Source organism: Eumetopias jubatus, unplaced genomic scaffold (genome assembly GCF_037043125.1).
Source record: "Eumetopias jubatus isolate StellerSeaLion01/CBP00866 unplaced genomic scaffold, mEumJub1_p1.0 scaffold_7, whole genome shotgun sequence".
NCBI classification, from domain to species: domain Eukaryota; kingdom Metazoa; phylum Chordata; class Mammalia; order Carnivora; family Otariidae; genus Eumetopias; species Eumetopias jubatus.
Genome location: NW_028274813.1, coordinates 1,116,929 through 1,123,698, shown reverse-complemented (window position 1 = coordinate 1,123,698; position 6,770 = coordinate 1,116,929).

Sequence of the window (6,770 nt, the reverse complement as noted above, 5' to 3'; positions counted from 1 at the left end):
GGATGTGGGGAAATCGGAACCCGTATGCACTGTTGGTGGGAACGTAAAATGGATCGGCCACTGTGAAAACCAGGATGGAGTCTCCTCAGAAACATTAGCAGTAGAATAACCACACACCCAGCCACCCCACTCTGGGCATTTATCTGAAAGAATATGTATCTGTCTTGAAGCGCTATCTATACCCCCACAGTCACAGCCACACCGCTCCTGAGAGCCAAGAGCTAGAAGCAACCGGAATGTCTCGGCACAGACAAGTGGGTAAACACAGTGTGGCACATTCACGTGATGGCCACAAAAGCCGAGGGAAGCCTGTCGCCTGCTACCACGTGGACAGACCTTGACAACATCATCCCCAGGGAAACAAGTCGGTCACGGGAAGACCAAGGCTGTGCGATCCCACTTACCTGAGGGACCGGCAGCAGCTGGATGGATGGAGACCAGGGTGTTGATGGCGGATGCTGGGCGCAGGGGCTGTGTGTGTGTGGGGGGGAGGGTTTCACGGGGACAGAGCTTCAGCTCTGCAGGAGGAAAAATCTCTGGAGATCTGTTTCATAGGAAGGTGAATGTACTTAACACTGACCTGTGCGCTTAAAAATAGTTAAGATGGGAATTTTACATTATGTGGGGTTTTTTTTTAACCACAATTGAAATGTTTTAAAAAGTAAGTCGTGAGGGCTGCACGACAGCGTGAATGTGCTTGACGCCGCTGAAGTGCCTGCTTAGAAACGGTTCTGATGGCAAATGACATATATGGTGCCATAGTGAAGAAACTAGCACCGATGATATGACGACCTCTTTTCTGCGTCTTTCCAACTCAGCCATCCGGCGGGGACATTGCAGCAGGCCCGCTGACAACGGTGGCGCTGTCGGTGGCCCACTGTAGCGCAGACAGCGGGGGTGGGGTCTGGCTGTGTTCCCCCAGGCCATGTGGCCACACACAGGCACCCTGGCCTCAGGGCCGTCAGCTGGGTGCTCCCACGTGGCTGCCCTGAAGGCCTCATGCCCTGGACATGGAGGCAGAGGTGCGGGGGGAGGGGGCTCTCCCCGGGGCGGCAGCACCTCACCTGCCCCCGAGTCTGTGCGTCCTCCCTGCTGGGCGCCAGCCTCCCAGGCACCAGCAGCCGGTCTGGTTCAGACAGATTCAAGGTGCTGCTTCACAGTCGCCTAGGTCAGCAGGTCTCAGACCCTTCCGGAATGCAGCAGCTCTCCATGCTCTCCCTGCTGTGTTCGCTTCCGATGGCAGCAGCCGCGACAAGCCGCCACAGACAGGCTCAGGGGCCTCAGACCCCACGAGTGTAGTGTCTTCCCGGAGGGCACGATCGAGGTGTCGGCAGGGTGTCGTTCCCTGTTGGAGGCTCTGGGGGACAGCGGCTTCCTTGCTCTGTCCCCTGCTGGAGGCACCCACGGTCTCCTCTCCTGTCTTCCTGACTGGCCATCGCGTTCCTCAGGCCACCTGTGCCCGGCCAGTTCCCCTCAGCGCAGCCAGGGGAGGCTTCTCTAAGGCTCTGCCACGAGACCCCACGGGGCCACCATGCGGCCCAGGACCTCCTCCCTGGCTCCGGGTTCTCCCCCCGTTGACAGTCCTGGTGAGGCCGCATGCTGATGGGTTCCGGGGGTCAGAACATGGAACTGCCCACCATGCTTTCTTCTTTGTTGCAGTTGGATTCGCTCCCTGGAGAATTCCTCGTCCGTATTCTTCGCTTGCTTCTCTGTGGGACGTCTGTTCCTTGTTGGATTGTAAAGGGCAGTGGTGACTTCTCGTCAGCTTTCCTGCTTACATCAAGCCGTCGTGAGTTCTGTTGTGCGACACGGAGCCACCTGTTAAGCGATCCATCCCCCCAATTCCACTGAACACCGGCCTCTCCCGCGGGCAGCGTCCGTCATGCTCTCCGGAGTCACGGCCTCTGCAGCCTTTCTTCCTGTCCTGACTCGGCGGGTTTGCTGCACCTGCTGCTGCTCACTTGGGAGCTCTGCTCTTGGTCGTCTCCCGTGAGCAAGGACTTCCCTGCTCCCCTGTGCACGCCCTGCAGATGAGCCTAGGGCGCACCCCCTCCCTGCCATGAGCCTGGGGGACCCCGTCTGTGTGCAGGACCCTGACCAGCGCTGCCTTCCACTGACCCTGCCTCCCAGCTGGTGCAGCAGCCTGGGCACTGGCTCTGCTTTCTGGCTCCCTTCCTGCTGGTCCCGCTCAGCCCCTCACTCCAGCCCCAAGCATGTCCCTCCCTCCATTGGTGCCCGACAGACAGACAGACGGCCACAGGAGGAAGAAGAGGTGGCTGGGCCCTCTCCCCACTCTTCCTCAGCCTGTTTCCTCCACCAGGGCCTCTGGGGAAGGGCAAGGCCTTTGCTTGGCGCTCTGTGGGCCTCTCCGGGTTGCCCCTGCTGGCCACTGTGCATCCATGTGGCTCTTGGGGGGCCCATTTTGGGTTCCTTGGAGCCCCCACCCCAGGGACCACCGATTCAGGCTCTCCATCCTGGGTCAGGGTGTGAGGCAGGGCCGTCGCGCCTGCGGGGTCACACTCCCACACCCCGCTCCCATTCAGAGCCTGTCTCCTGACCTGGTCCAGAGGCCCAGCACCCACACTGGCCTCCTTGCTGGCCTCAAGCCCCTCTGAATGTCCTCTGTGGATGGGAGAGCCAAGCCAGGTTGAGTCTCGGGACAGCCAGTGTCGGGCCACCACGAGGCCACCACCAGCCACCTGTAGCCTCACCCGCAGGGGTTAACGGGCCCAGCCGCCCCAGGGACATGTGCAGGATCCCCCCCACTCCCCAGGGCTGGTTTCTTCGGAGACTCGGCTGTCAGAGCTCTCGCCGGGCAGAGCCAGCTGGTGCAGTCCCCAGGGCCGAGTGCCAAGGATGCAGCAGGCGGCACCAGGGCGGCAGGTGCTGGTCCTGGTCTCCAGGCTGCTCAGCGCCCACAGTAGGTGGTCTGCCAGGGCACTGGGTCAGCCCGCTTGGGGGGGACGTGCCCCTCGGTCCAGGCACCGCTCCCTGCTCGGACCACATGGGGATGGAGGAGGAGGAGAGGACCATCGGACCCCAGCCCAGAGGAAGCAAGCATCTCCAGGGCAGGTGTGCACGGACGCTGGCTCTGCCCATGCCATGGACCTGCATTGGTGGTCACTGTGGACAGGCCACTCTGCACCCAGCGGGCACAGTGGGGCTCTCTGTGTCCTCTGCTCTCAAAGAGAGGGCCTGCTGCCTGGGGCTGCCCCAGCCTCCACACCTCTCCCAGCACAGCCTGGCCGGGCACCCACCCGGGGCCTCACACCTACCCCAGCCCCCAGTGCACACCTGAAGCCCATTCCCTCCAAAGGCTGCCCTAATCCTATCTCAATTTTCTCTGGACTGCACAGCGTTTGGGTCCTAGACGCAAACGAGAGGGACACAAAGACTCTGCTGGGCCCATGCCACCTCCCCAGCCCCTGGCTGGGACCAAGTCCAAAGGTCCTGGCTGGGCTGTCAACTCAGGGGGGTCCTGGCCCCCAGGGCCCATGCCTCTGAGCCTTGTGCCCCAAAGCCCACTGTCCACCGGGCCTTCCCAGACCTCTCTTATTGACACCCCCCCCCCCACAGATGGTGGACAGCTTCCTCAGCAGAGCCCTCGGGCCAGAGCCTCACGCCTCTCCCGCCCAGCTCTCCCGGACCCGCCAGCCAGGAGGGAGAGGTGGGGGGCAGTGGGGGAGACCAGCCACCGGCAGGAGCACAGCAGGCTCGTGGGAAGGCGGCTGTGCGGGGGACCCGTGCTCAGGAGGGCCCCACACTGCACTTTGCATCCTCCCAAGTAGCTGAGCCTCAGCTGGGGGTCTGCTGACAGTGCCCACGGCCACAGCTTCTTCCTGCTCAGCCAGGGGAGCTCCCGAACTGGGCACCGACCTCGGTCGGGGTAACTGCAGCCTGGCATCTGTGAGCATGTTGTCCTCGCTCTGAACTTCCTAATGGAGCAGCTGCCTCTCTGGGGGCTAATTACCGGCCCACCCACCCCCCGGAGAGCACAGGGTACCGGCCAGGGCAGGACAGAGGGGCCTGACCCTGGCCGTAGCGTCCTGGCCTCAGCTCGGTGGCACGAAGCACAGAGGGGGGCTGGCAGGGTGAGCGGCACTCTGGGGTCCGTGGGGCAGGCGGCGGGCCAAATTCCCGGCCACGATTCACAGCCACACCAAGAGCAGGCCTGGAGAAGTGTGCGGGCAGCCCTGCCGCCTGCCCCTGCCAGGCACCAGGTTACCCAGCCAGGCCCAGTGGGGAAGGAAGGAGAGGACCTGGGGCGGGGGGCAGGACTCAGGCAGCAGGCTCAGAGGAAGGGCCAGGCTGCAGGGCTGGTGCACACCCATGGGCACCAAGGGCACAGGTGCATCCACACGACCACTCACTCCCATGACAGTTGGCCTCCCAGAGCGGGTGGCAGCCTGTGAGCCCAGGACCCCAGGCCAAGCCTGCCCCTCAAAGTTATGGGGGGGCCTCCCGCTGACACCCCCCCCATCCCCACCTCCTGGGACTGGGCTCTGCGCGGCCTCAGGACAGCCCTCCGGGCTTCAGCCGCCCCACTCGGCTGCTAACGCTCTTCCCACCTTTGGTCGCTCTGGACCGCATCCCAGGGCATTGTCTCGTGGCCTGTCTTCTGGCTCATGAGCTCTGTCCACCACAGGGGCTCAGGGCGGCTGTCCAGTTCTTAGTCTGGGATGGCGCTGGTCATTTCTAGGAGTTCCATGTGGTTCTGTTTCAGATCTCCTAGGTGGTTTTTTCTCTTTACTTCTTTTTTTTAACACTGAGAGAGTATGTATTTGCCTACGTACCCAGGGGTCTGGCCCCTAAACTTAAACACCAGCACAGAGCCCTGGCCCTCCTGGCCGTGGCTGCTAGAGCAGTGGAGCCCAGAGCCCAGGGCTGGGAGGCCCTGAGCCGGCAGCTGCCAAGGGTAGCAAAAGGTGAGAAGATGGGAACCGGCCACTCACCCCGATCACAGAGGCGCCACGGCCAGGGCCCCACCACCAGACTGAAGGGTGGCCAAGCTGGCATGCACACCCGTGGGAGACCTGGAGGTCTGGTGCCGTGGACTGTGGGCCGCGTGCCCGCCCCGGAGCCAGCTAAGCAGTCAGGAGAGAGGGGCCGGGGCCTTACCTGCCCGTGGGGCGTGGTGGTCCAGGCGAAGGCAGGCACCATCAGTGTGAGGACTTCCTCAGGGGTGGGTTTCTTTTGCACGGCGCATGCTCCCCCACTTACCAGCTGCTCAGAGGCTGGTGAGTTAGGCTTCATGCGTGGGGGTGCTGCAGGTGCAGAGGAGCTGAGTGCAGGGGGATGACCGGCCCCACCCAGGCTCAGGTCTTGGCACAGGTGCTCATTGTCTTGGACGCACAGCCGGCCGGGCAGGGACAGGTCCAGCGGCCACAGCCCTGCCATCTCCTTGCGCGGCGCCGCTAGTGCAGACTCGGACTGTCAGGACGATGCAGGCCGGGGGGACCAGAGGCAGATTCTGCATGGTGCCCGTGGCAGAGTGGGGCCCATCAGGGCTGTGGAGGGCGCAGCTCCTCGAGCAGCGGGTGGCACGGGTTGTTACTGAGTTCCAGCTCCCGCCAGGGGCCGCCTGAGGCCACATGGAGGCGGAGGGCCCAGCATCTCGGCGGAGGGCGACCCAGGCCGCCTCCTTCCCTTCAACACTCCGCCGGGCCGCTGCCCCGAAGCCTGACCAGGCCGCCACCGCCTGGTGGCGGATCGGCCCAGGCGGCGCTCTATCCCTTCCCTGACCCCTCCCAGACACAGCCTTCCCGGCCTGTCTTGTGTGAGCACAGTGGCACGTGCAGCCTGTGCCTGCGTCCGAGCCCCGGCTGCACCCCACGTGTGGCAGGCTGCTTCCGCCGGCTCGGCCTGCCATGCCCGCCCCCATGTGCACAGGTTTGCACTATGCGGCCTGGTCCCTGACCCTGAAAAGCGACTTCGACACATTTAGAGATCTCGGACAGAGCCTTCTGTGCTTACTTCTACCAGGCACCGAGAGGCCTAAGCTAGGTGTTTGCTCTGGACTGGCCAAAACCGCGCCTTCCCAGAGACAGGCGTCCCACCTGAGCCAGGGGAACAAGCCCCTGGAGATGGGCAGAAGGAGGGCTGCAGCTGCCCCGCCCCCTTCTGGAGGGACCGCTGCTCACGTGGCATCTGGAGAGCCCGTGATGAGACTGCAGGACAAGTGTCCCGAGCCAGGTCTCCACGCAGCTGTAAATGTGCGGCCCCTCACAGCCCACCCCCGGGCTGTCTGCAGTCATGTCCTTGTTTCTTAACAAACATCGGTCTTGGTTGGCTTTGTTCCTTGACTTAGTGACCACCTGCCCCTTCGAGGGGGAGCAAACAGCGTGTGCAGGACACTCGGTAGTCATCTGAGTCAGTCTCCCACAGCCGGCCCCGATGTGTCCCGCCAGCCAGACGAACGGTGGCCTTCAGCCTTGTGGTTTCATTCTCTCAAGGCTTGACTTGGTAATTTCCTAAAACTTTGATAGCTTTTAATTAATAAGCAACTTTAAGCTGTTTTATAAAACATTTTTTTATAGCAATTTTTAGTCGGGGATGCAAAGCACCTCCCTCCCCCCACTTCCCGGACTGTTTCCGCCAAGCCCGTGTCAACCACACAGGATAGCAATGCGTTCCTGGCCTCGGGCCCCCAGGGGCGGCCCCCAGGGCCCGCCGGCCATCTCCCCACCTGTAGTCACCATGGCCACGTGGCCCGACACACAGCCTGCACCCCAGCCTCCCTGCACGCCTCCAAATGACAAGGAACAGCACCA